Below are 25,978 nucleotides of genomic sequence, written 5' to 3'. Positions count from 1 at the left end.
TATGTAATATAGTGTGCTTATGCTTTATGATATATGTAAAAATTGCTTGTATTAATAAGTATTTTTTTTATGAATCTAACTCTTGTCTATTTTACAGTATAAAAACACAAAATGGATAGACAACCCAATATTTTAAGAGACCTACCCGGAGACATGATTGATGAAATCTTGTCTAGAGTCGGTCAGAATTCCTCGGCACAACTATTTAAGGCGAGATCAGTTTGTAAGACATTCGAAGCACGTTCCAAGAATGCCTTGGTTTATAAAAGGCTTTCGTTCGAAAGATGGGGGATATCACATTGGGAAATCCATAAGTTACGATGTGTTTACTTTGACGCATATATTGCGGGGAACCCAAATGCTATTTTACGCAACGGGTTAAGAAATTATTTTGACTCAGTATATCCGAATATAGGACTTCGTGATTTAGAAAAAGCGGATAACATGCAACATAAAGAAGCATGTTATGCTTACGGGTTAGTAATGTTCACTTCTCACCAAAGTGAGAACAAGAACATCGGGCTACAACTATTAAACAAAACGTTCCCACAAGTGACGGAGTCGGTAATTGGGGTAAGAAATGAGGTTTTTAGGTTATTACGAGACTGTTGGTCATTACGTAACCCTCGTCCCTTTGACGACGTTACAACACGCTGTCTTATCAATGGCCATAACGGTTATGTTCCACAAGATCAAGGATGGGAAGTAGTCCTAGTAAAACCAGAATGCATGACTTGTTTCTGGACGTATGAATTACGTGTCTTTATTGCCTTTGCTGAACAACTTGTGTACTAGCTAGAATTATCTTCACAACTATCTTGTATCAAAGTTATTGTGTGCTATATTTCATGCTTTATGTAAAATAAGCAGTATCGTAAGTTTGTAAAATATTGTATAAAAGTTTGAACGCGAAATATTATTACAATCAGTTTTTCATATAGAATTGTAGTAGTTGAATTGTATATTAGCTACTAAGTATGAACTTAACGGGTAGGTACTACCCGAATTTAAACTTATAAAACGCTAATATGAAGAAAAAGCTTTTATAAATGAGTTCATATTATGCTACGAAATACTATTAACTACTCTTAATATTCTGTATGATTAACTTGTTCCATTTGACTATTTTAAAGGAAATGGCACCGACTACTTGACACACCGTGAATATGAATGAAGAGGAATTCCGTACTTTTCTAGCTTCAAACATAGCCGCAGTACAGGCTGCGCTACATACCAACAATAACCTTGGATCTGGCAGTACAGGAAATCGTGTAGGATGCACCTACAAAGAATTCACTGCCTGCAAACCTTTGGAATTTGATGGAACCGAAGGACCGATCGGATTAAAACGGTGGACCGAGAAGGTCGAATCGGTGTTTGCTATAAGTAAGTGTACTGAAGAGGACAAAGTGAAGTACGCTACGCATACCTTCACAGGTTCTGCGTTAACATGGTGGAATACCTATCTAGAGCAAGTGGGACAAGATGATGCGTACGCACTACCGTGGTCAGCATTCAAGCACTTGATGAACGAGAAGTACCGTCCCAGAACCGAGGTCAATAAGCTCAAGACAGAACTTAGAGGGTTACGAACCCAAGGATTTGATATTACCACGTACGAAAGACGATTCACAGAATTGTGCCTATTGTGTCCGGGAGCATTCGAAGATGAGGAAGTGAAGATCGACGCGTTTGTGAAAGGATTACCGGAAAGAATCCAAGAAGATATAAGTTCACACGATCCCGCCTCCATACAACAGGCATGTAGAATGGCTCACAAACTAGTGAACCAGATTGAAGAAAGAATTAAAGAACAGACTGCTGAAGAGGCCAATGTGAAGCAAGTCAAAAGAAAGTGGGAGGAAAACGGTGATAAGAATCACCAATACAACAACAACAGCAATTACAACAATAATCGCAACAATTATCCCAACAATCGCAACATCAATCGCAACTACAACAAACGGCCCAACAACAACAACAACAACAACAACAACAGCAACTACAACAATCATCCCAACAATAATAATAACCATAACAACAACAACAATCAGAAGCAGCTATGCCAAAGGTGTGAAAAGTATCACTCGGGGTTCTGCACCAAATTTTGCAACAAGTGTAAAAGAAATGGTCATAGCGCGGCGAAGTGTGAGGTCTACGGACCAGGGGTTAATAGAACGAAAGGAACAAATGGTGTCGGAACGAGTAATGGCGGAGCAAGTAGTGTCGGAGCAATTTATGCCAATGTAGTTTGTTATAAATGTGAAAACCGGGCCACATTATTAGAAATTACCCGAACCAGGAGAACACGAATGGACAAGGCCGCGGAAGAGTTTTCAATATTAATGCGGCAGAGGCACAGGAAGACCCGGAGCTTGTTACGGGTACGTTTCTTATTGACAATAAATCTGCTTACGTTTTATTTGATTCGGGTGCGGATAGAAGCTATATGAGTAGAGATTTTTGTGCTAAATTAAGTTGTCCATTGACGCCTTTGGATAGTAAATTTTTACTCGAATTAGCAAATGGTAAATTAATTTCAGCAGATAATATATGTCGGAATCGAGAAATTAAACTGGTTAGTGAAACTTTTAAGATTGATTTGATACCAGTAGAGTTAGGGAGTTTTGATGTGATAATCGGTATGGAATGGTTGAAAGAAGTGAAAGCAGAGATCGTTTGTTACAAAAATGCAATTCGCATTATACGAGAAAAAGGAAAACCCTTAATGGTGTACGGAGAAAAGGGCAACACGAAGCTACATATTATTAGTAATTTGAAGGCACAAAAACTAATAAGAAAAGGTTGCTATGCTGTTCTAGCACACGTCGAGAAAGTACAAACTGAAGAAAAGAGCATCAATGATGTTCCCATTGCAAAAGAATTTCCCGATGTATTTCTGAAAGAATTACCGGGATTACCCCCACAGCGATCCGTTGAATTTCAAATAGATCTTGTACCAGGAGCTGCACCAATAGCTCGTGCTCGTTACAGACTCGCACCCAGCGAGATGAAAGAACTGCAAAGCCAATTACAAGAACTTTTAGAGCGTGGTTTCATTCGACCAAGCACATCACCGTGGGGAGCTCCTATTTTGTTTGTCAAGAAGAAAGATGGTACATTCAGGTTGTGTATCGACTACCGAGAGTTGAACAAACTTACCATCAAGAACCGCTACCCACTACCGAGAATCGACGACTTATTTAATCAACTACAAGGCTCGTCTGTTTATTCCAAGATTGACTTACGTTCCGGGTATCATCAAATGCGGGTGAAAGAAGATGATATTCCAAAGACTGCTTTCAGAACATGTTACGGTCATTACGAGTTTATGGTCATGCCGTTTGGTTTAACTAATGCACCAGCTGTGTTCATGGACCTTATGAACCGAGTGTGTGGACCATACCTTGACAAGTTTGTCATTGTTTTCATTGATGACATACTTATTTACTCAAAGAATGACCAAGAACACGGTGAACATTTGAGAAAGGTGTTAGAAGTATTGAGGAAGGAAGAATTGTACGCTAAGTTTTCAAAGTGTGCATTTTGGTTGGAAGAAGTTCAATTCCTCGGTCACATAGTGAACAAAGAAGGTATTAAGGTGGATCCGGCAAAGATAAAAACTGTTGAAAAGTGGGAAACCCCGAAAACTCTAAAACACATACGCCAGTTTTTAGGACTAGCTGGTTAATACAGAAGGTTCATCCAAGACTTTTCCAGAATAGCAAAACCCTTGACTGCATTAACGCATAAAGGGAAGAAATTTGAATGGAATGATGAACAAGAGAAAGCGTTTCAGTTATTGAAGAAAAAGCTAACTACGGCACCTATATTGTCATTGCCTGAAGGGAATGATGATTTTGTGATTTATTGTGATGCATCAAAGCAAGGTCTCGGTTGTGTATTAATGCAACGAACGAAGGTGATTGCTTATGCGTCTAGACAATTGAAGATTCACGAACAAAATTATACGACGCATGATTTGGAATTAGGCGCGGTTGTTTTTGCATTAAAGACTTGGAGGCACTACTTATATGGGGTCAAAAGTATTATATATACCGACCACAAAAGTCTTCAACACATATTTAATCAGAAACAACTGAATATGAGGCAGCGTATGTGGATTGAATAATTGAATGATTACGACTTTGAGATTCGTTACCACCCGGGGAAGGCAAATGTGGTAGCCGATGCCTTGAGCAGGAAGGACAGAGAACCCATTCGAGTAAAATCTATGAATATAATGATTCATAATAACCTTACTACTCAAATAAAGGAGGCGCAACAAGGAGTTTTAAAAGAGGGAAATTTAAAGGATGAAATACCTAAAGGATCGGAGAAACATCTTAATATTCGGGAAGACGGAACCCGGTATAGGGCTGAAAGGATTTGGGTACCAAAATTTGGAGATATGAGAGAAATGGTACTTAGAGAAGCTCATAAAACCAGATACTCAATACATCCTGGAACGGGGAAGATGTACAAGGATCTCAGGAAATATTTTTGGTGGCCGGGTATGAAAGCCGATGTTGCTAAATACGTAGGAGAATGTTTGACGTGTTCTAAGGGTCAACCCGAAATCCCGGAATGGAAATGGGAAAACATTACCATGGATTTCATCACTAAATTGCCAAGGACTGCAAGTGGTTTTGATACTATTTGGGTAATAGTTGATCGTCTCACCAAATCAGCACATTTCCTGCCAATAAGAGAAGATGACAAGATGGAGAAGTTAGCACGACTGTATTTGAAGGAAGTCGTCTCCAGACATGGAATACCAATCTCTATTATCTCTGATAGGGATGGCAGATTTATTTCAAGATTCTGGCAGACATTACAGCAAGCATTAGGAACTCGTCTAGACATGAGTACTGCCTATCATCCACAAACTGATGGGCAGAGCGAAAGGACGATACAAACGCTTGAAGACATGCTACGAGCATGTGTTATTGATTTCGGAAACAGTTGGGATCGACATCTACCATTAGCAGAATTTTCCTATAACAACAGCTACCATTCAAGCATTGAGATGACGCCGTTTGAAGCACTTTATGGTAGAAAGTGCAGGTCTCCGATTTGGTGGAGTGAAGTGAGGGATAGACAGATTACGGGTTCGGAGATTATACAAGAAACTACCGAGAAGATCATCCAAATTCAACAACGGTTGAAAACCGCCCAAAGTCGACAAAAGAGCTACGCTGACATTAAAAGAAAAGATATAGAATTTGAAATTGGAGAGATGGTCATGCTTAAAGTTGCACCTTGGAAAGGCGTTGTTCGATTTGGTAAACGAGGGAAATTAAATCCAAGGTATATTGGACCATTCAAGATTATTGATCGTGTCGGACCAGTAGCTTACCGACTTGAGTTACCTCAACAACTCGCGGCTGTACATAACACTTTCCACGTCTCGAATTTGAAAAAATGTTTTGCTAAAGAAGATCTCACTATTCTGTTAGATGAAATCCAAATCAATGAAAAACTCCAATTCATCGAAGAACCCGTCGAAATAATGGATCGCGAGGTTAAAAGACTTAAGCAAAACAAGATACCAATTGTTAAGGTTCGATGGAATGCTCGTAGAGGACCCGAGTTCACCTGGGAGCGTGAAGATCAGATGAAGAAGAAATACCCGCATCTATTTCCAGAAGATTCGTCAACACCTTCAACAGCTTAAAATTTCGGGACGCAATTTATTTAACGGGTAGGTACTGTAGTGACCCGAACTTTTCCATGTTTATATATATTAATTGAGATTGATATTTACATGATTAAATGTTTCCAACATGTTAAGCAATCAAACTTGTTAAGACTTGATTAATTGAAATATGTTTCATATAGACAATTGACCACCGTTGACCGGCGATTCACGAACGTTAAAACTTGTAAAAACGATATGACGATATATATATGGATATACATATGGTTAACATGAGATTATGATAAGTAAGTATCTCCATAAGTATATTAACAATGAGTTATATACATATAAACAAGACTACTAACTTAAGGATTTCGAAACGAGACATATATGTAACGATTATCGTTGTAACGACATTTAAATGTATATATATCATATTAAGATATATTAATATATCATAATATCATGATAATATAATAATTTAACATCTCATTAGATATAATAAACAATGGGTTAACAACATTAATTGAGACCGTTAACTTAAAGGTTTCAAAACAACACTTACATGTAACGACTAACGATGACTTAACGACTCAGTTAAAATGTATATACATGTAGTGTATTTAGATGTATTAAAATACTTTTGGAAGACTTCAAGACATATATCAAAACACTCATACTTAACGAAAATGGTTACAGTTACTTTTCCATTCTTTTCTTTCATCAAGAATTCTAGTCGTATTCTTACCCGTATTATACACAGCTTCAAAACGTACTTACTATGAGTATATACCAATAGGAACTAGCATGGGATTCCACTCTTGATTATGTCATGTATGACTAATCAATTTTTACTTCTACCATGAGCTAGTCAACTAACTAGAACTCCTTTTAACCCCACTCACCACTCACCAATTACCACTCATCATTCACTCCATTTCACTTCCAATTCTCTTTCTAATTCTCTCTCAACACACACACACACTATTATGAACGTATTTTTCCAGTAGTTAATCATCATCTTCATCAAAAATCACTTCAAGAATCAAGCTATAATCATCATAGGAAGAACACTCCAAGAACACTTCAAAAATCCCTTCAAGTTTACTAATTTACTTCCAAGCTTTCTAATCCATTCCAAGTAATCATCTAAGATCAAGAAACCTTTGTTATATACAGTATGTTATCTTTCTTATTCAAGGTAATATTCATATTCAAACTTTGATTCAATTTCTATAACTATAAACTATCTTAATTCGAGTAAAAATCTTACTTGAACTTGTTTTTGTGTCATGATCCTACTTCAAGAACTTTCAAGCCATCCAAGATCCTTTGAAGCTAGATCATTTCTTGTCACTTCCAGTAGGTTTACCTACTAAACTTGAGGTAGTAATGATGTTCATAACATCATTCGATTCATATATATAAAACTATCTTATTCGAAGGTTTAAACTCGTAATCACTAGAACATAGTTTAGTTAATTCTAAACTTGTTCGCAAACAAAAGTTAATCCTTCTAACTTGACTTTTAAAATTAACTACACACATGTTCTATATCTATATGATATGCTAACTTAATGATTTAAAACCTGGAAACACGAAAAACACCGTAAAACCGGATTTACGCCGTCGTAGTAACACCGCGGGCTGTTTTGGGTTAGTTAATTAAAAACTATGATAAACTTTGATTTAAAAGTTGTTATTCTGACAAAATGATTTTTATTATGAACATGAAACTATATCCAAAAATTATGGTTAAACTCAAAGTGGAAGTATGTTTTCTAAAATGGTCATCTAGACGTCGTTCTTTCGACTGAAATGACTACCTTTACAAAAATGACTTGTAACTTATTTTTCCGACTATAAACCTATACTTTTTCTGTTTAGATTCATAAAATAGAGTTCAATATGAAACCATAGCAATTTGATTCACTCAAAACGGATTTAAAATGAAGAAGTTATGGGTAAAACAAGATTGGATAATTTTTCTCATTTTAGCTACGTGAAAATTGGTAACAAATCTATTCCAACCATAACTTAATCAACTTGTATTGTATATTATGTAATCTTGAGATACCATAGACACGTATACAATGTTTCGACCTATCATGTCGACACATCTATATATATTTCGGAACAACCATAGACACTCTATATGTGAATGTTGGAGTTAGCTATACAGGGTTGAGGTTGATTCCAAAATATATATAGTTTGAGTTGTGATCAATACTGAGATACGTATACACTGGGTCGTGGATTGATTCAAGATAATATTTATTGATTTATTTCTGTACATCTAACTGTGGACAACTAGTTGTAGGTTACTAACGAGGACAGCTGACTTAATAAACTTAAAACATCAAAATATATTAAAAGTGTTGTAAATATATTTTAAACATACTTTGAAATATATGTATATATTTTTATAGGTTCGTGAATCAACCAGTGGCCAAGTCTTACTTCCCGATGAAGTAAAAATATGTGAAAGTGAGTTATAGTCCCACTTTTAAAAATCTAATATTTTTGGGATGAGAATACATGCAGGTTTTATAAATGATTTACAAAATAGACACAAGTACGTGAAACTACATTCTATGGTTGAATTATCGAAATCGAATATGCCCCTTTTTATTAAGTCTGGTAATCTAAGAATTAGGGAACAGACAACCTAATTGACGCGAATCCTAAAGATAGATCTATTGGGCCTAACAAACCCCATCCAAAGTATCGGATGCTTTAGTACTTTGAAATTTATATCATATCCGAAGGGTGTCCCGGAATGATGGGGATATTCTTATATATATGCATCTTGTTAATGTCGGTTACCAGGTGTTCACCATATGAATGATTTTTATCTCTATGTATGGGATGTGTATTGAAATATGAAATCTTGTGGTCTATTGTTACGATTTGATACATATAGGTTAAACCTATAACTCACCAACATTTTTGTTGATGTTTAAAGCATGTTTATTCTCAGGTAAATACTAAGAGCTTCCGCTGTTGCATACTAAAATAAGGACAAGATTTGGAGTCCATGTTTGTATGATATTGTGTAAAAACTGCATTCAAGAAACTGATTTCGATGTAACATATTTGTATTGTAAACCATTATGTAATGGTCGTGTGTAAACAGGATATTTTAGATTATCATTATTTGATAATCTACGTAAAGCTTTTAAACCTTTATTTATGAAATAAAGGTTATGGTTTGTTTTAAAAATGAATGCAGTCTTTGAAAAACGTCTCATATAGAGGTCAAAACCTCGCAATGAAATCAATTAATATGGAACGTTTTTAATCAATAAGAACGGGACATTTCAAATACCCTCTTGTTGTCGATATCCCTTGGCCACAAGACGTGCCTTATTCCGAACCACAATTCCATCAGAATCCTTCTTGTTCTTAAAAATCCACTTAACCCCTATTGGTCGTTGACCTGTTGGTCTTGGAACTAATCACCATACTTTCAATCGTTCAAATTGATTGATCTCTTCTTGCATTGCAACCACCCAGTTCGGATCCAGTAAAGCTTGAGCAACCGTTGTTGGTTCAATCTTACTAAGAAAGGCAGTGTATAGACACATATTCCAAGTAGCCCTTCGAGTTGAAACTGGAGCAGATGCATCACCAATAATAAGATCTATTGGATGACTTTTAGTCCATAGATTGTGTGGAAGAGGTTGCACATCAATGGAATCCATTAAAACATCAACCGATGTTGACGTTGAGCCTTGATCCGCTTGATCTGATGTAACATTATCTAATGGATTCAATTGAGTATCAGGAGAAACAGCTGGAGTTGTATCAACTGATGAATCCTGAGTTGGTTCAAGATTATCAGTAACAGGAGGTGGTAGGGAGGATGAAGAAGCAACAGGTGAATTAGTTTGTGTTGTATCTTCATCAAAAAGACTTTGTTGAGTCTCCACAGTAGTTGACTGTGACGGTGTAACCGGTACGGTTTGAACATTTGAATTCCGTTGAGGAGCATAAAGACTATCAAATAAGATATCCAGTTCCTCTGATGTAACCGTAGGAACACCCTTCGTCGAGAAAATTGAGTTCTGCGCGGAAGAAGAAGTATCCAGGTTAGGATCGGGTTTTGAACTGAGTTGTTCAAAAGCCATTCCGAAAATTCATCGAACTTGACATTTATGCTTTCTTTAATCGTTTTTGTCCGTTTGTGATAAACCCGATAAGCAACTTTATTCGAAGAATAACCGAGAAATATGGCTTGATCGCCATTTGGATCAAACTTTCCGAGGCTGTCAAAATCGTTTAGCACATAACATATACAACCAAAGACACGAAAATATTTGACATTCGGGAGTCTACCATATAATAACTCATATGGAGTTTTATCAAAACGTTTATTAACAATACAACGATTTTGGGTATAGCATGCAGTTGAAATGGCCTCCCCCCAAATTTTTGGAGGTAGTTTGGAGTAAGCAAGCATCGTTCGAGCTGCTTCGCATAACGTATGATTACGTCGTTCGACTACTCCATTCTGTTGGGGGGTCCGAGCAGGAGAGAACTGATGTTCAATGCCTTGGTCTTTCAAATAACTATCAAGCAGGTCATTCTTAAATTCCGACCCATTATCAGTGCGAATGCTCTTAACATGTTTGTTAAAAGAACGTTGAGTCTTTTTAATGAACTCAATGATAATGGCTGGGGTCTCTGACTTAGTTTGCAAAAGAAAAATCCATGTAAACCGGGTATAGTCATCGACAATGACAAGCACATGTTTCGTGCCACCGAGGCTAGAAATACGCATGGGTCCACATAAGTCCATATGCAATAGTTGCAAAGACGATGAAGTGTTGGGGTTTTGATTAAGTGGATGATTAGTCCGTTTCAGCTTACCCATCGCACACGATGGACACACATGATGCTTATCATAGTGAAAGGTTGGAATACCATCAACTAAGTCTTTAGAGACTAGTCGATTGATACCCTTGTAATTCAGGTGTGACATTCGATGATGCCATAACCATGAATTTTCTTTGGTAGAACGAGTGGCCAAACACATGGTTGTATGTGAAGGTGAATCATTGAGGTCAATAGTGTATAGTGAAGCACAACGTTTACCAACAAGAAGATCATTTCCTTCAGTGGATTGCACCGAGCATTGTCGACGTTCAAACAGAACTTTAAGATCTCCATCGCAGAATTGACTCACACTAAATAAACTGCACCCCAAACCTTCAACATATGAAACCCGTTTGATTGTTATGCCATTTTGCACATAATTTCCGTAACCCGTTATCGCTGCAATCTCATCATTTCCAAAAGTAACTATTCCTAGGAATTTGTCAATGAAGTTGACAAGCAAGGATTTATCGCCCGTCATGTGTTGAGAACAACCGGAATCGATATACCAAACACAGATGTCGAAACCCTGTAAATGTGAATTTCCTAGAGTTTAGGTACCCAAAGTTTCTTGGGTCCTCTACGGTTAGTACCAACAATAAACTTTGGATCAACGACAAGATAATCACGTAAAGCATCATGCAGTTTAGACAATAAAGCATCATTTAAAACCACATTACATGAAGCATCATACGCAATATCAAGTTTTACATCATTATTAGAAGTCTTAACACACAACTTATTCCAAGTAGATGTTTTGTTCACAGACGAAAATTGAAAAACATGAGATGATTTCCTAGACCGACTAGCAGATTGCGTTGGTTTGGTTGCTACTTTCGTAGTTGTGGACTTAGGAACCCATACAGATTTGTAATTCAAGTTTGAATTATGACCTGTGACACAAAAAACACCTTTGTTAGTTAGACGTCCAAACTTTTCATTTGACACATGAGATGATTGATTTTGCAAAATTTCCAATTTGATTTTACGTTCTTTTGCATCATACTCACTTAAATCAGGTTTAGGACTTGTGTGTTGTGTGGACTTAACTGATGTCGTTAAAAGACTCACTTTTGAAGTTTTTGTCATTGGAATCATAGGAATCTTTTCAGTTGACACAGAACCATCAGGAGAATGAACCTTTTTGACAACAAATTGAGTTGTAGAAACAACTTTTGAACCACGATTGCCAAATTGAGAACGTAGAGGATTTTTAAGAATAGTAATGGATTTTACATCCTTAGATGTGGATATTCCCTTTCCCTTCTTAGTAATCCCACCAATACATTCAAGCACATTGGTTTCAACATTAGATGATTGCTTAAGTGTGTTAGCCTATTTCAGTTGAATTATCTTTTGTTTTAAGCTTTTAATCTCAAGACATAATTCTTCAGCAGAAACTATCATTTCACCCTCCTTAAAAACATAGGAACATTCTTTCTTAGGCAGTGAAGGCAATTTATCACACATAGCAAGCATTTGTTCTAATGATTTTCACTTATGTTGCAAGTCAATATTCTCCTTTTCTAGTTGAGCTACTATACAATTCAAATTACGTACAGCAGGTAAATACAAATAATAATCGTGCAAAGGATCAAGTTGACTTTCAAAATCTATCAAAGGTTCAATGATCGGTTCAGTATGAGGTTCTACTTTTGCATCTAAAGAATTTTGACCTAGAGATTCTGTCTCAAAGAAAACAGTTAGTTCATGTGCTAGGTCTTCACGGAAAACATTATCAGAACATGCAGGTAAAGCAGGTAGAACTGGTTTCACATCAAAAGTTGAATCATCAAACACCTCATCTATGTTAACAATGCTAGAACTAGGTTTGTTAAACACGTCATTCTCAAGCATTAAAATGTATTTCTCTAGCATGAGTGTAGGAATGTAAACCAATCTACGTATCGGCACATAATTAGTACATTGCACATTCTTTTCAGTTTCAACAAGTTCCTTCAAGAAATCAGGATTTGATTTACCCATTTTTGCATTAATTTTCTCATACATTAAGCTAATTTGATGGTATTTTTTAGATTTGCGATTAACAATAATATCATCAAAATCAGCATCAGAAGCATGCACAAAATACGGTGGTAAACAAGCTTGAAAGTAATCAGAATGATATAATCCTGGAATCTTTTTGGAAGCTCCATCTAAGATCTTAGGATCTTCAAAACCTAACCCCCACTTTTCACCATGAATCGTTTTTGGTCTATTCATGAAAATCGTTTGTTTTGAAAGTTCCATATCCATGATAGCTTTGGATTGCTCTGTTCGATAGAGTTTTTCCTCATATCGAGCAAGTTGAGCTTTCATTAGAACAGACTCTTTTGACAACGAAGAGATTCCAGTGTCTTTTTTAATTATTGCGTTTTCCAAATGAATAATTTTCTTGCTTAGCTTTGAAAGTGTGGGTTCATGTTGGTTTTTTAAATCAGAAAGATCTTTTTCTAAGAATTGAACTTTTTCGGCAAGTCGTTCAGATTTTAAACGATAATCAGTTCGTTCGACTTTAATCGGATGAATTGTCTTTTTAAGATCTTCCAACTCAGATTCCGAGGAGCTGAGTTGGACGGTCAACTTTTGCAATTCTGATTGTAATTTGATGAAGATGGTTTGGTCTCAGAAATTTTGATTTTATCTTTTAAAACCTTGTTTTCAGATTTTAAGCCTTTGACTTCTTTTGACATTGAGACCAGATTCTTCATCAATTCATTTTGCATTTTTATAAAATCAGGTGAGATTTCAGTTGATTGTACCTCATCATCGTCAGATGTTGAGTTAGAATTCTCCAATGCTTCCTTAGCTTTGATGAGCTTGGTCACCTTGTAAACATTTGTATGTTCCACCTCTGAGTCTGAATCATCAGTCCAGTTAAACCAAGTATCATCAACCGGTTTCAGCTCTCCCCCAATTTCCACAATCTTAGCCATCAACATTTTCTTCTTGTAGTATGCTGCGTCCTTCTTCTTAGGCATCTTGCACTCACGAGAGTAATGACCAGCTTTGCCACAATTGAAACAGATTGAATCTTCCTTCTTGGAATCATCAGCACGTTGTTGTTTGAATTGATCAGCTTTCTTGTAGTACGAGGAAGATGATGAGTGTTTGCATTGATTGCTTGATTTGCCTTTAAACTTGTGTTTGTTTAAGGCATTTGTGAACATGGCTGCCATCTTGACTAATTCAAGGTGTGAATCATCAACATCAGAAAGATTCAACTCTTCAGAATCAGTTGATTCTTCAACAAGCACTTTCTTGGACAAGCTTTTGGAAGTCGTAAAAGATTTGCTCTTCTTTTTGGCAATTAGGGCAAGAGGATCGCCCGGAGAAGACTCTTTCCTTCCTTCTTGAAGTTTAGACACCCCAGGTTGGTAATGCATAAGAACTCCAACAAGCTCATGAATAGTCAACTTGTCAATCTCTTTGGTAGATCGAACAATGGTTCCATAAGGAAGCCAATCAGCATTGAGCTTTTTGAGGAATTTCATGTTGACTTCAGCATGTACTTTTACAATCTTACACCTTTTTAACTCATTGAGAACACCATTGAAACGATGGTAGGTATCCTTGAGTTGTTCTTCTGGTTCCTGCTTGAAATCTTCATACAATCCCAGAGCCTTATTCAACTTAGTAACGTCTGACATGTCATAACCTTCTTGTTGTCGTTTGATCTCATCCCATATATCTTTTGCAGTAGTGTTGCTATCAACATTTTCAAATAGCTCATATGGGATAGCTTGCATGACAATATTCTTAGCCTCTATGTCACCCTGAGCTCTTTCACGTTTATCACCAGAAAGTTCATAGACTGGAATTGGCATACCAGTATCCGGATGAAAATCAACAACTGGACCATCTCTCAGAGAAGCCCAAATATGTTTAGCTTTCTCACCCTTATAGTCTATGTACTGAGTAATACGATGAAGTCACTGAGCGTACTTGCCATCAAACAACACTGGAGGTCGGGAATCTGATCCAATGATAAGAGTATCTTGAGTAGATATCTTAAATTGAGGTAGATTCGGTATAGATTCGGTATTAAACACAATCTATGATCAAGGTTCAGTATAAAATCTAACAAGAATGTCAGATTCTGTATCAGATTCGGTACTATAGCAGATTCGGTAAAGATTCTGTATCAGAAACTGATCAGAAATACAAGAAATACACCCAGATTTAGTATAGATTCGGTAACCACAAGAATTGTAGCCTGAGAACACTTAAAACCAATGGATTAAGTGATACAGAAAATCAGATTCTGTATCTGACTCGGTAGTCAGATTCTGTATGAATTTGAAGTTCAAACTCAATTCAATCCCTTTGAATTAGATTCTGTAACCTTGCTGCACAAGGAAACAAGTTAGTATCACACAAAATATCAAAGATACCAAATGTATAGAATACCGAATGTCAACTGTAGCAGTTGACAATACCGAGTCTAAGTCTAAAACTTAGAAATATAACATAATCCTTTCTCAAACCACACCAATTAGCTGCGTATGATCAAACCGAATGTGATAGAATCACAAACACACCACAATCTGCAACACTTAAGATGAATTTCCAGTAATGAAGCAGATTTGGTATGACAGTTACGATACCGAGTGTTGATCAAATCTTTAAAACTTGAAGAATTGAAGAAATTGAACCGGCAGAAATGTGATTTAACACCTCACGAACACAACTGAATCTTTAAATCTTCACAAAACACCAGAATCAAGCTTGAATTAAGCAATACCGAGAGTTTTAGCCGCAAACTCTAAAAATCAAGTTGATTCTCCATAATTGAAGTTAAAAAGCTGTAATGATGATTAAAACTCTTTCTAATAGACCTAATACACCTTCGCTGAACTTATCACAAGAATCTGAATGTCAGATTATCAAATTCGATAATACCGAATCTGATTCAATATACCGAGAGTGTTCAGATTCTGTAATCTACAATCTCTGGATCGATATAGTGATGTATAATCACTTCCTGGAAGCTCTGATACCAAATGATAGGTCAGATCATGTTGAGATTGAGAGAAATGATAAGATAGAATGAGATTCGGTATGTAAGTAGGAGACTCGGTACTAGAGAGAATCGGTAAAATTATATTTCACAGCTTCTAGAACTCGGTTATAATGCAATGGCTATCTAATTAGTACTACTTAGATTCCTTATATAGCCCTCTTCTAAGGAACCTTCATTTTAGCTTAATTCACATTAACACTATACAACTTCGGGGTCCTAACACTACGAAATACAGTATTGTGAGTTTCATTTGCTCCCCTTTTAAATGCTTTTAAAATATATATTTTTGGGACTGAGAATACATGCACTTTTATAAATGATTGACGAAATAGACACAAGTAATCAAAACTACATTCTATGGTTGAATTGTTATACCGGATATAGCCCTTGTTGAACTTGGTAGCCTAAGAATTGGTGTTTATTATAATTGCCACCAATTGACGTGAATCCTAAAGATAGATCTATGGGCTTTGACACGCCCCAGTCAAAGAATTTGAATTGCTTTAGTACTTCGATGTTTATATGTTTGGGGATATTCTAGATTCATTTTGTTAATGTCGGTTACCAGGTGTTCAATCCATATGAATGAATTTTAAACACTTGCAAGTGTATGATTATTGAACAAATGAAATCTTGTGGTCTATTAAAATTTTGGAAATGATTGATTATGATAAACTAATGAACTCACCAACCTTTTGGTTGATACTTTAAAGCATGTTTATTCTCAGGTATGAAAGAAATCTTCCGCTGTGCATTTGCTCATTTTAGAGATATTACTTGGAGTCATTCATGACATATTTCAAAAGACGTTGCATTCGAGTCGTTGAGTTCATCAAGATTATTATTAAGTCAATTATAGTTGGATATATTATGAAATGGTATGCATGCCGTCAACTTTTGTTGTAATGAAAGTTTGTCTTTTAAAAATGAATGCAATGTTTGTAAAATGTATCGTATAGAGGTCAAGTACCTCGCGATGTAATCAACAATTGTGAATCGTTTATAATCGGTATGAACTGGTCCCTTCATACATAACTAGCTTTTGCTAGTCAACTAATGACAAGTGGGATATAATTCCCATCCAAATCATACGTCACCGATTGCTCACGAGCAATCAACAACATGTGACCCATTTACCAATTTTATACTCACCTTGTAAGGGACGTAACTCCAATTCACAATTTATTAAGCGAAGATCACAAGACCACCAAGCTCCTTAGTGACCTATTCACGTATTCATACATATATTCAAAGTTATAATTTAAGCATTCGTTCTATTTCTTGTTCTACATAAGAAAGTATGCTTCTACACACTTCCATTTATACACTAATTTAACCCAACCCTCTTTGACACCTTCAAGATTTAACTACAACTTTTAGTAACTCAACACTAACTATTGTATTTTCATCAAAGTAATTTTAATGGTAAAAGGAATCATATGTAACAACTTACAAATTAGATATCATCATATACATCTTATTAAATTATTAAACTTTCTTCAAAAGTCTATCCATGAAAAGTTTAAGTCTTTCTTTGCCAAATTAGGAATTTCAATATAAGTAACATTCGTGGCCTCATGTAACAGTCTAGAGTTTCTAGCATAGAAAGAATTTTGAATTTTCATCGCCTTTAAGGATTCAACGATTTTTCGCCTTTTGCTTCAACATGTTAATCTTAGTGTTTTCTTTCTCAATCCATCGTTTCCTATCACCCAACCAAGCTTCACTTGTAACAAACCAAACCAAACCACGTTCGAACCCGCGATTAAAGTATCACAAAAAAAAATTATTTGGTTGCACAGCTATTGGCGCGGTGAGCCAACCTTCAGCGCGGCGCGCAAAAAGGCCTGGACAGGCTGCTGTCCCAAAAAGTCAAAAACAAGAAAAAGATTGACCACTTCCCGACACATTTAGACCAAACGGTTTTCACAACATATTACAATAGTTAAAATTAACACGTTCCATTAATAAAAAGGGTCTTACGACACCGGGCCCACATATGCCCAAATTACCCCTTTAAGTACAAAGTACGAACTTCGACCATATGAATTTTAATACAAAATAAAGCCGAGCATGACGATTGGGGATACGCTACCCAATCCTAATCAATCCAAAAGTAAGCACTCTAAAGCAACTACGCGAGTCCACTAGTCCCACGCGTACCCGAGTCACCGCATCCATGCAAATTTATAAAAATGTAAACAACGAGAGCATAAGCTAATGCTTAGTGAGTGAGATTATACTACATACATATATATATGCATATAATGGACACGCCACACATATAATCAAATACCGCATACTGGAGCATCCAAGCATAAAGGCAAGCTAAGCTAAGCATACCGTATAATCACTAAGCAACAAGCTTGTAACAACAACCATAAAGTAAGTCACCAACGACGATGTGAACAATGCCAATAAGCTACACCCGGAGGGTTAGATACATCACAACAATATATTAATATATATATATATATATATATATATATATATATATATGTATGTATTAATATATATATATATATATATATATATGTATATATATATGTATATACATATATATATGTATATATGTATATACATATATATATGTATATATATATATACATATATATATGTATATACATATATATATGTATATATATATACATATATATATGTATATATATATACATATATATATGTATATATATATATACATATATATATGTATATATATATATATATATATATATATATATATATATATATATATATATATATATAACAGAGCGTAAAACCGCCCAAGGTTAACCAATCGTACAAAGGAATGGTACTCGAATTTCCCATCGGTGTTCATAACAACCGTTAGTGTACAACACATATATCACTAACCCTGGGACAACACATATCCGTTCATGAAACCGTTAGCGTACAATGCATATATCACTAACATGGACAACACATATCCATTCATAAAACCATTAGCGTACAACACATATATCACTAACTTGGACAACACATATCCATTCATAAAACCGTCAGCGTACAACACATATATCACTAACTTGGACAACACATATCCATTCATAAAGCCGTCAGCGTACAACACATATATCACTAACTTAAACAACACATATCCACTCATAAAGCCGTCAGCGTACAACACATATATCACTAACTTGGACAACACATATCCATTCATAAAAATAAACACATTACAATTCAATATCAACCCTTCGCCATTGGGGTTATCCAATTCACAACCACGTGTGATAATGTACACACAAAACGTGTACCTCGCCAAAGGTGGTCAACCAAAAACGCACATCCATGCTAATTGGGCCTATACACAAGTCCATCAAATCCACCTATATGTGAAGTGAGTTCTATAACCGAGAACCACTTCACCCGACCCGCACCCATCCTACACATACATATGCACATAGGATATTAACACTCACCTTGAAGTCTTGATGGATGCCAAAACAAAATCCAAAATCGCCGATGGAATGTACCTATTCCATTTATCACATAACAAGTAACACAATTAGGGTTGACTTACAAACCAACCCAGTTGACACTTAGTGCAATTTCGACCCAAATTCACTTCCAAGTACAAATCGTGCCCAAATTAACCAATAATCACTAACACAAGTGAGAATGGTCCTAATACGCCAATTAAACCCAATTATAGGTGTTAAACACCTATTGCCCATAATGACACTTAAACCCTAATTTTGACCCAAAGGAGTCAACATCGCGCCGTTAGCGAGTTTTGACACCAAAACATATTTAACTCAGTTTTATACTTCAACTTAATCCATTTTAAGTTTATAAACCTTATTAAATCGACAATTGGGTCATAATCATCACCAAACCCTAATTTTGACTCTAGTCAAAATTAGTCAACCCAAATTCACCTAAAGTGGTTCCAACACTTCCATAGTCACTAAACCTAGTGATTAAACTCAAGATTAAAGCCTAATCAAGGCCAAATCGTTAACCAACCCAAAACCCATCAAGTGACAAGAATAACTAGTCACCATAAACCCATTTCATCATCTAAGAGAGTTTCACTACAAATCAAACTCAAACCCTAACTTGAATATCAAATCTAACAAATGTAATTCGGAGTTTGAACTTACCAATACCGCCAAAGTGATGCCGTTGACGAGATGAACAACATTAATACTTGAGGTTTGACCCAAATCAAACTTCTTCTTCTCCAAATGGAGCTTTCTCTCACTTAAAATGGGTTTCTCACTCTAGGGTTTGATGAGAGGGTTTGATGAGTGAAATGTGATCCAAAATGATCAATGGATCAGTTTTGATGACCCCAAACCGACCCTAAGTGAAAAGACCAAAGTACCCCTCATTTAAACCCTTTAAAAATGCTGAAAATTACATCAGCAGCAATCGGAGCGCCGCTCCATAAGGTGGAGCGCCGCTCCAACCTTCAGGTCAGTTTTCAGTAACTTGTTTTGGCCATAACTTTTTGACCGTAGCTCCGTTTTCGATGAATCAAATATCGTTGGAAACGTAATAAGATTTTCTTTCCAATGGTAAGACTTTGAAACATCAACTCAAACTTTATTTGGTGTTGAAAGGATACGTACACACCTTGTCACTTCAGACAACGTCCAGTTTCCTTCGACGTTCGAGCAAGCAACGCGTACATGCTTCGTACACCTCATACACGCATCGTACACCATAAATACATTATGTACAATAATTATTTGGGTCTTACAACTCTCCCCCACTTAAATTCGATCATGTCCTCGTGATCTTTCCCACTTAACCAATCCGGACCTACTCAACGGTCCTCAATCATAAGTCCCAATCCGAACTTTCCTAGACAATTCTTCCCAATGAATCACCTTTAACAACTAAAATCGTCACCCGCGATTTATCAAAATCACCATCCAAGCACTAAAAACCTGCTCTTTTCCCCATATCGGGAAAAACTCAACCAATCTCGTACCGAGATATAAATCCCTTAGCGTACCTTTACCAAGGACAACGCTAAAAGCGACCAAGTCTCAACCTAAAGTCAAAAATCCGAACGTTGAAGATCGAACCACAAAAATCCTTACGGATTACACTTACCACTAAACATCCTTTGTAGCGCGCAATACAACCAATACGCCACTAACCTAACATCATTAGCAACGGCTAAGACCGATAGCGTCCAAAACGACTATCGCAACGCTAAACCCAAGGTACACAAAAATCGACTATTGTTACACCCGTAACAACATGTGAGCGAAACACGGCTATCGCCTCACTAATCCCACGACATTGTCCTCACGACCCCACCATCGGCGTATAAAACCATCGTTAGTTCACACAACATGGTCCTTACGACCCCACCATTGGCGTATAAAACAACCAATAGATCATACATCCAACAACATGAAGGCTGGCAGAAAACTACACGCGACCCACTTCTCAAATCTCAACACCGGATAAAGTCAGCGGACCCCGTCAACGGTCATGCATCACCGATATAACACTACACCCATGATGAAGTCAGCGGACACCGAAGGTCATGCTTCACCAATCAACGATCTCATGATGAAGTCAGCGGACCCCGAAGGTCATGCTTCACCAATCAACGATCTCATGATGAAGTCAGCGGACCCCGAAGGTCATGCTTCATCAATCACCAATACCATGATGAAGTCGGCGGACCCCGAAGGTCATGCTTCATCAATCAACGCCCTTTTGGCCTCGAACGACGAGTAGCGTAACATCGCGCTCTGCTACGCCATAGTGAATCCTAACGGATACCACTAACCATTCACACAATCGAGCAAGAACCACCTATATCAAACATAGGTACCAAACAATAATTCTCCAAAAGAGAACCCGACTCACACACATCCCTTAATCGAGGGATTTCCCCTTGCTCGCCAAACACGTCCATTATCTCTCAACAAGATTTACCATCTTACCACCTCGGTGATAATTTACAAGTTCAAAATCATAAGTACAATTTAACCGAAATTGTACTCTACCACGAATCGATCAAAACTATGTCTCGACCAAATTTCCGGATCTACCAAAAGCATCATCCGAAATCTCACACCAAAACCTCCTCGTGCGGGAGTGTAACGCCCCCACTTGGAACTACGTTCCAATATCACAACTCGTACAACCGTACCAATGCTACCAAAGGTAGACTTTACCAATAATTGGGTTCACACGGCCCATCACCATGTCTTGATTCAACTTTGAGCATACCAAGGATCCTAACCTATCCTTAAACACTTCGAACAAAAAGTGTACCACAAATTACGCGAACTATACACTCGCAATCATCCAATTGCTTTAGTTTGTTGAATTTCACCCGATCACTCATGTACCTAAGGGTTTCACTTCGGTACCCTAAGTACAATGTAACCGCAATACAATCGGAGTTGAACACCACGCTAGTAGGTATAAAAAGGCACCTAATGTCGCGTCACGTAGACTCCTTTACCAACATACATCGAGATCGACACTCGATTTCAAGAATTTCAATCCACCCGACGAACCTCATGGTTCATCAACTTCAATGCGAATGCGAACACGCGCTTAACGACCGAACACTAAAACCCATTTCCATAGTTTGGTAGAAACATTTCCCAATACTAAGGGACGCTTGGTTGCACCAAGTCTTACGCCCTTCGCCCGACAATCCAAAGTCACCATAGGGTACTTCCATTAGGAACGTCACCCATATCAATAACATGCACAACACAATTGAGATCTTAAGGGTCTCACTCAAACGAGCTTAACGACCCGATACCAACCAAAATGCCTAAGCACCCAAGGATTCGCACCATAGGGTCAAGGCACAACACACCACTTATACACTCTACTGAGAGCAAATTAGAACCATAAACATAAACTGCCCGCTTGCTATGAATTATCTCCAACGAAGAATAAAGTTTAGCTAATACTTACGCACATACCGCATGTTATTACAAACGAACAACATATAATTTCGTACTAAAAGTACCTGATGTAGCGCTGTTGGGCTTCCGTGCTACACTTCCCATCATGTATTCGCGCTCTAACCTCCTACCCGATCGTCATGCGATTCGGAACACTCTGACTTTCGGTGTCCCTCCATCCGGCAAATGAAACACCTGATTGAGCCTAAAGGCACCACCATACAATCTTGTGCCAAATGACCTCGTTCCCCATACTTAAAGCATGTGAGCTTGTAACCCTTCTTACTCTTCTTCTTCACATTCCCGACGCCTTCAGGCGTACTTCGTGCCCTCTTACCAAGAGCACCATGTAATCCTAACCTTGCAAGTACATCTTCATCATTACTACCTCGAGGTTTGGGAAATCTCTTTTCAAACTCTTCCTTTACAACTTTAGTCACTTGGTCTCGGACCATTTCCGTCATTTGTCCTTCGACCAACTCCTTGGTTACTTCCCTAACTTTGCCGGTGAAAACCGAGACATATTGTTCAAACACGGCCTCAATCTTTAATGTTAACTCATCCTTCCCTTCGTGAATAGGCTCACACATTCTGAACCCATCTTCCATTTTCATTCTAAGGAATGCAACGATTAGATCACGAACGTATAAACCACACGCACAACATGTGATGCCCCGTACAAAACCATCGTGTACGAATCATCAACAACAGGATCATTACAAGGTTAAGTACTATATGCGTTTTCAAAAAGAGTTTGCATTCATAAATAAAGTGATGTCTAAACCAACATCGAATGTTTTACAATCCAAAAGCATGATTCACTAAGTAGAAGCAAGTAATAAGCATATGTGACCACAATGGTCGTTACAAGTCATAGTTCAAAAGTATTAAAGTTTGAATGCAAGGTAAAGTAGTTCATGCGATGACAACTCTAAGCAGCGGGTGTCTACAGCATGACTAGTACACAGCGGAAGCTAACCTCAAGCACCTGAGAAAAACATGCTTAAAAACGTCAACACAAAGGTTGGTGAGCTATAGTTTAAGTATAACAGTATGTAAGGTAGGCCACGAGATTTCAGTGCTACAAAGAGCGTTTCAAAACAGTAAGATAAAGTATATGTTAACCATGGGCACTTGGTAACTAACTTAACGTTTATACCCCTTGAAAGTACACTTGGCAAGTGCGTATGTCTACGGAGTATTAAACACTCGTTAAATGCTAGCGCGACTAGCCCGAGTGGGGATGTCAAACCCTATGGATCCATATCTAAGATTCGCGTTCACCGGTTCAAAAACCAATGACTAAACGTTACCGAGCTAAAGGGAATGTTTATGCCGTTGTATAACCCACACATATATAAGTTTAAGTACTCGTGCCTAGTATGTAAAACATAAAATCCGCATGTATTCTCAGTTCCCAAAATAAGTTAAAGTAAAAAGGGAATGCTATAACTCACAGTGATAATGTAGTCGTAAAGTTGGTTCGGAAAAGGTGTGCAAGTAATCGGTCCGAAAGTCCTCAACCTAAGTCAAATAGTACTAAGTCAGTAAATCGTCTTAATAGGTTTAAAAGTATGTAAATAAGGTCTTAAGGGTCATCATCATTCATTATCAAGCAAAAGGCGTAAAGTAAGTTTTGTTTATGAAAGTAGTTTAAAACAAAGGCTGAATTCAGTCAGTCACCACGGCCTCTACCCTTACTGAATTAAGGTGAGACCAGTGTCCATGGATCCGTCTATGAGTCCTTTAGTTGTGGTAAAATTTACAGAAGCAAAGTCGTCTTCGTTTGACCGTGGCGACGGTCTAAGTGCGAGTAGGTCAGAAATTTCTGCACAACGTTAAAAGACATAGTGACGATCGGAGGGCCATAAATCCTAAACCGTAACTCGGATTAAGACAAGTCCTATATGAAAAGTTATCTACTCGAACAGAGCTATTTTAAAATCATAATCACAACAGCCCAGGTCTACTGGTCTGTTACAGAAATAGCAAAACAGTAGGTAGAAGACAGAAAGCAGTAAAATAATGGGTTCCGGTGAGTTTGGTGCTTGATGCTTATCACGGTTCTCATCCTTGATGCATATAGCTTCAAGTGTACAACTCGTTGATGTGTTTGCATCATCTTGACCAAGGTTTGACCATCATAACCCAAGTGCAAGTCTAAGATATGAAGCACAACTCTCTTAAGTGTTGCAAGTGTTTTGATGAACCAAAGTTTCATCAAAGTCTTGGATTTAGCACATACATGAAATGTAAAAGTAATACAAACTAAGTTTTGACAATTATGACACAAGTGTGAGTCTAAGACATGTAGATCAACTCACTTAAGAGTTGTATGAAGTTGATGAACCAAAGTTACATCAAGGTCTTAGATCTAACACTTACATGAACTTTAAAAGTAAAAACAAGTTACAAACTTGAAGTAAACTTATGAAATCAAGATCTTAAGTAGTAGAACATAGTTCTTAGTTAGATCTTGAAGATCCAAGACTCAAAATCCTAGATCAAGCATAAGTGTACAAAGTTATAGTTAAAGAAAGCTTACTTGTGTGTTCTTGAACTTTCAAAGTTAACTTTTAGTTCAAGATTAATGAGATCAAGACTAACTTGTAGTACTTGACCAACAACAACCAAAATCACAAAATTAAAGTGCATAAAATGAAGACATAAACTAAGTAAACAAGTAAATAAGTTCATGGGTTGCATACTTTAAAGATTCAAGCCTAAGTTTGATCTTTAAGAATGTAAACTTTAAAGTTTACAAACATGATTCACAAGTATGCTTTCAACACATGAACTTACAATCTTTTGAAACAATATATGTAGAACATAAACTAGTAAGTTTATGTTCTTGTGTTCTTGAAAATACAAGATATAATGAAGAATGAAACTAGTAAGTTTGATTCTTGAAATTTGTAAGTAAATAATAAATAACAACAAGTAACAAAGTAACAACAACAACTAACAAATCTCAAGTAATTAAACAACATCAAAGATCAAAAGATGATGATGATACATGTGTGTAATTCGGTTTTGAAGTCAAGAAAGAAGAGAGAAAATGTTTTCAAGTTACTTACAATCTTTAGAGAAAAAGAGAGAAAAGATAAGAGAGAAATGAAGTAGCAAGTAAGTGTGTGTGAGTGAAATGAAGATACAAGAGACTAAGTAGTAAAAAAAAAAAGATTTTTGAACCTCTCCCCCCCATAAAAGTCCACGGCCAGCAGCCCAACAAAGGGGGAGGCAATTGTTTAATGGTTTCAAGCATGAAGTTGTCCTTAAAGGTGGTTACTAGATGGTTGTTTATGGGAACTAGTTGTAAGTATAATGTAATTTGATTCCTTTACACTAAACTAACTAGTTAAAGCTTAAATGGATTATTTACATGTATGTATGGGCTAACTAGTCCACTTAAGGGTGTAGGGTGGGCTTACAAGCTCATGTTCAAGAGTCCATAACATTAATCAAGCCCAAGTTCAAGTATTTAATAAATAAATCCAATTAAAGCCCAAGTAACTA

Source organism: Rutidosis leptorrhynchoides, chromosome 11, assembly GCF_046630445.1.
Source record: "Rutidosis leptorrhynchoides isolate AG116_Rl617_1_P2 chromosome 11, CSIRO_AGI_Rlap_v1, whole genome shotgun sequence".
In the NCBI taxonomy this organism is placed as follows: Eukaryota; Viridiplantae; Streptophyta; class Magnoliopsida; order Asterales; family Asteraceae; genus Rutidosis; species Rutidosis leptorrhynchoides.
This window is presented reverse-complemented; position numbering follows the sequence as displayed.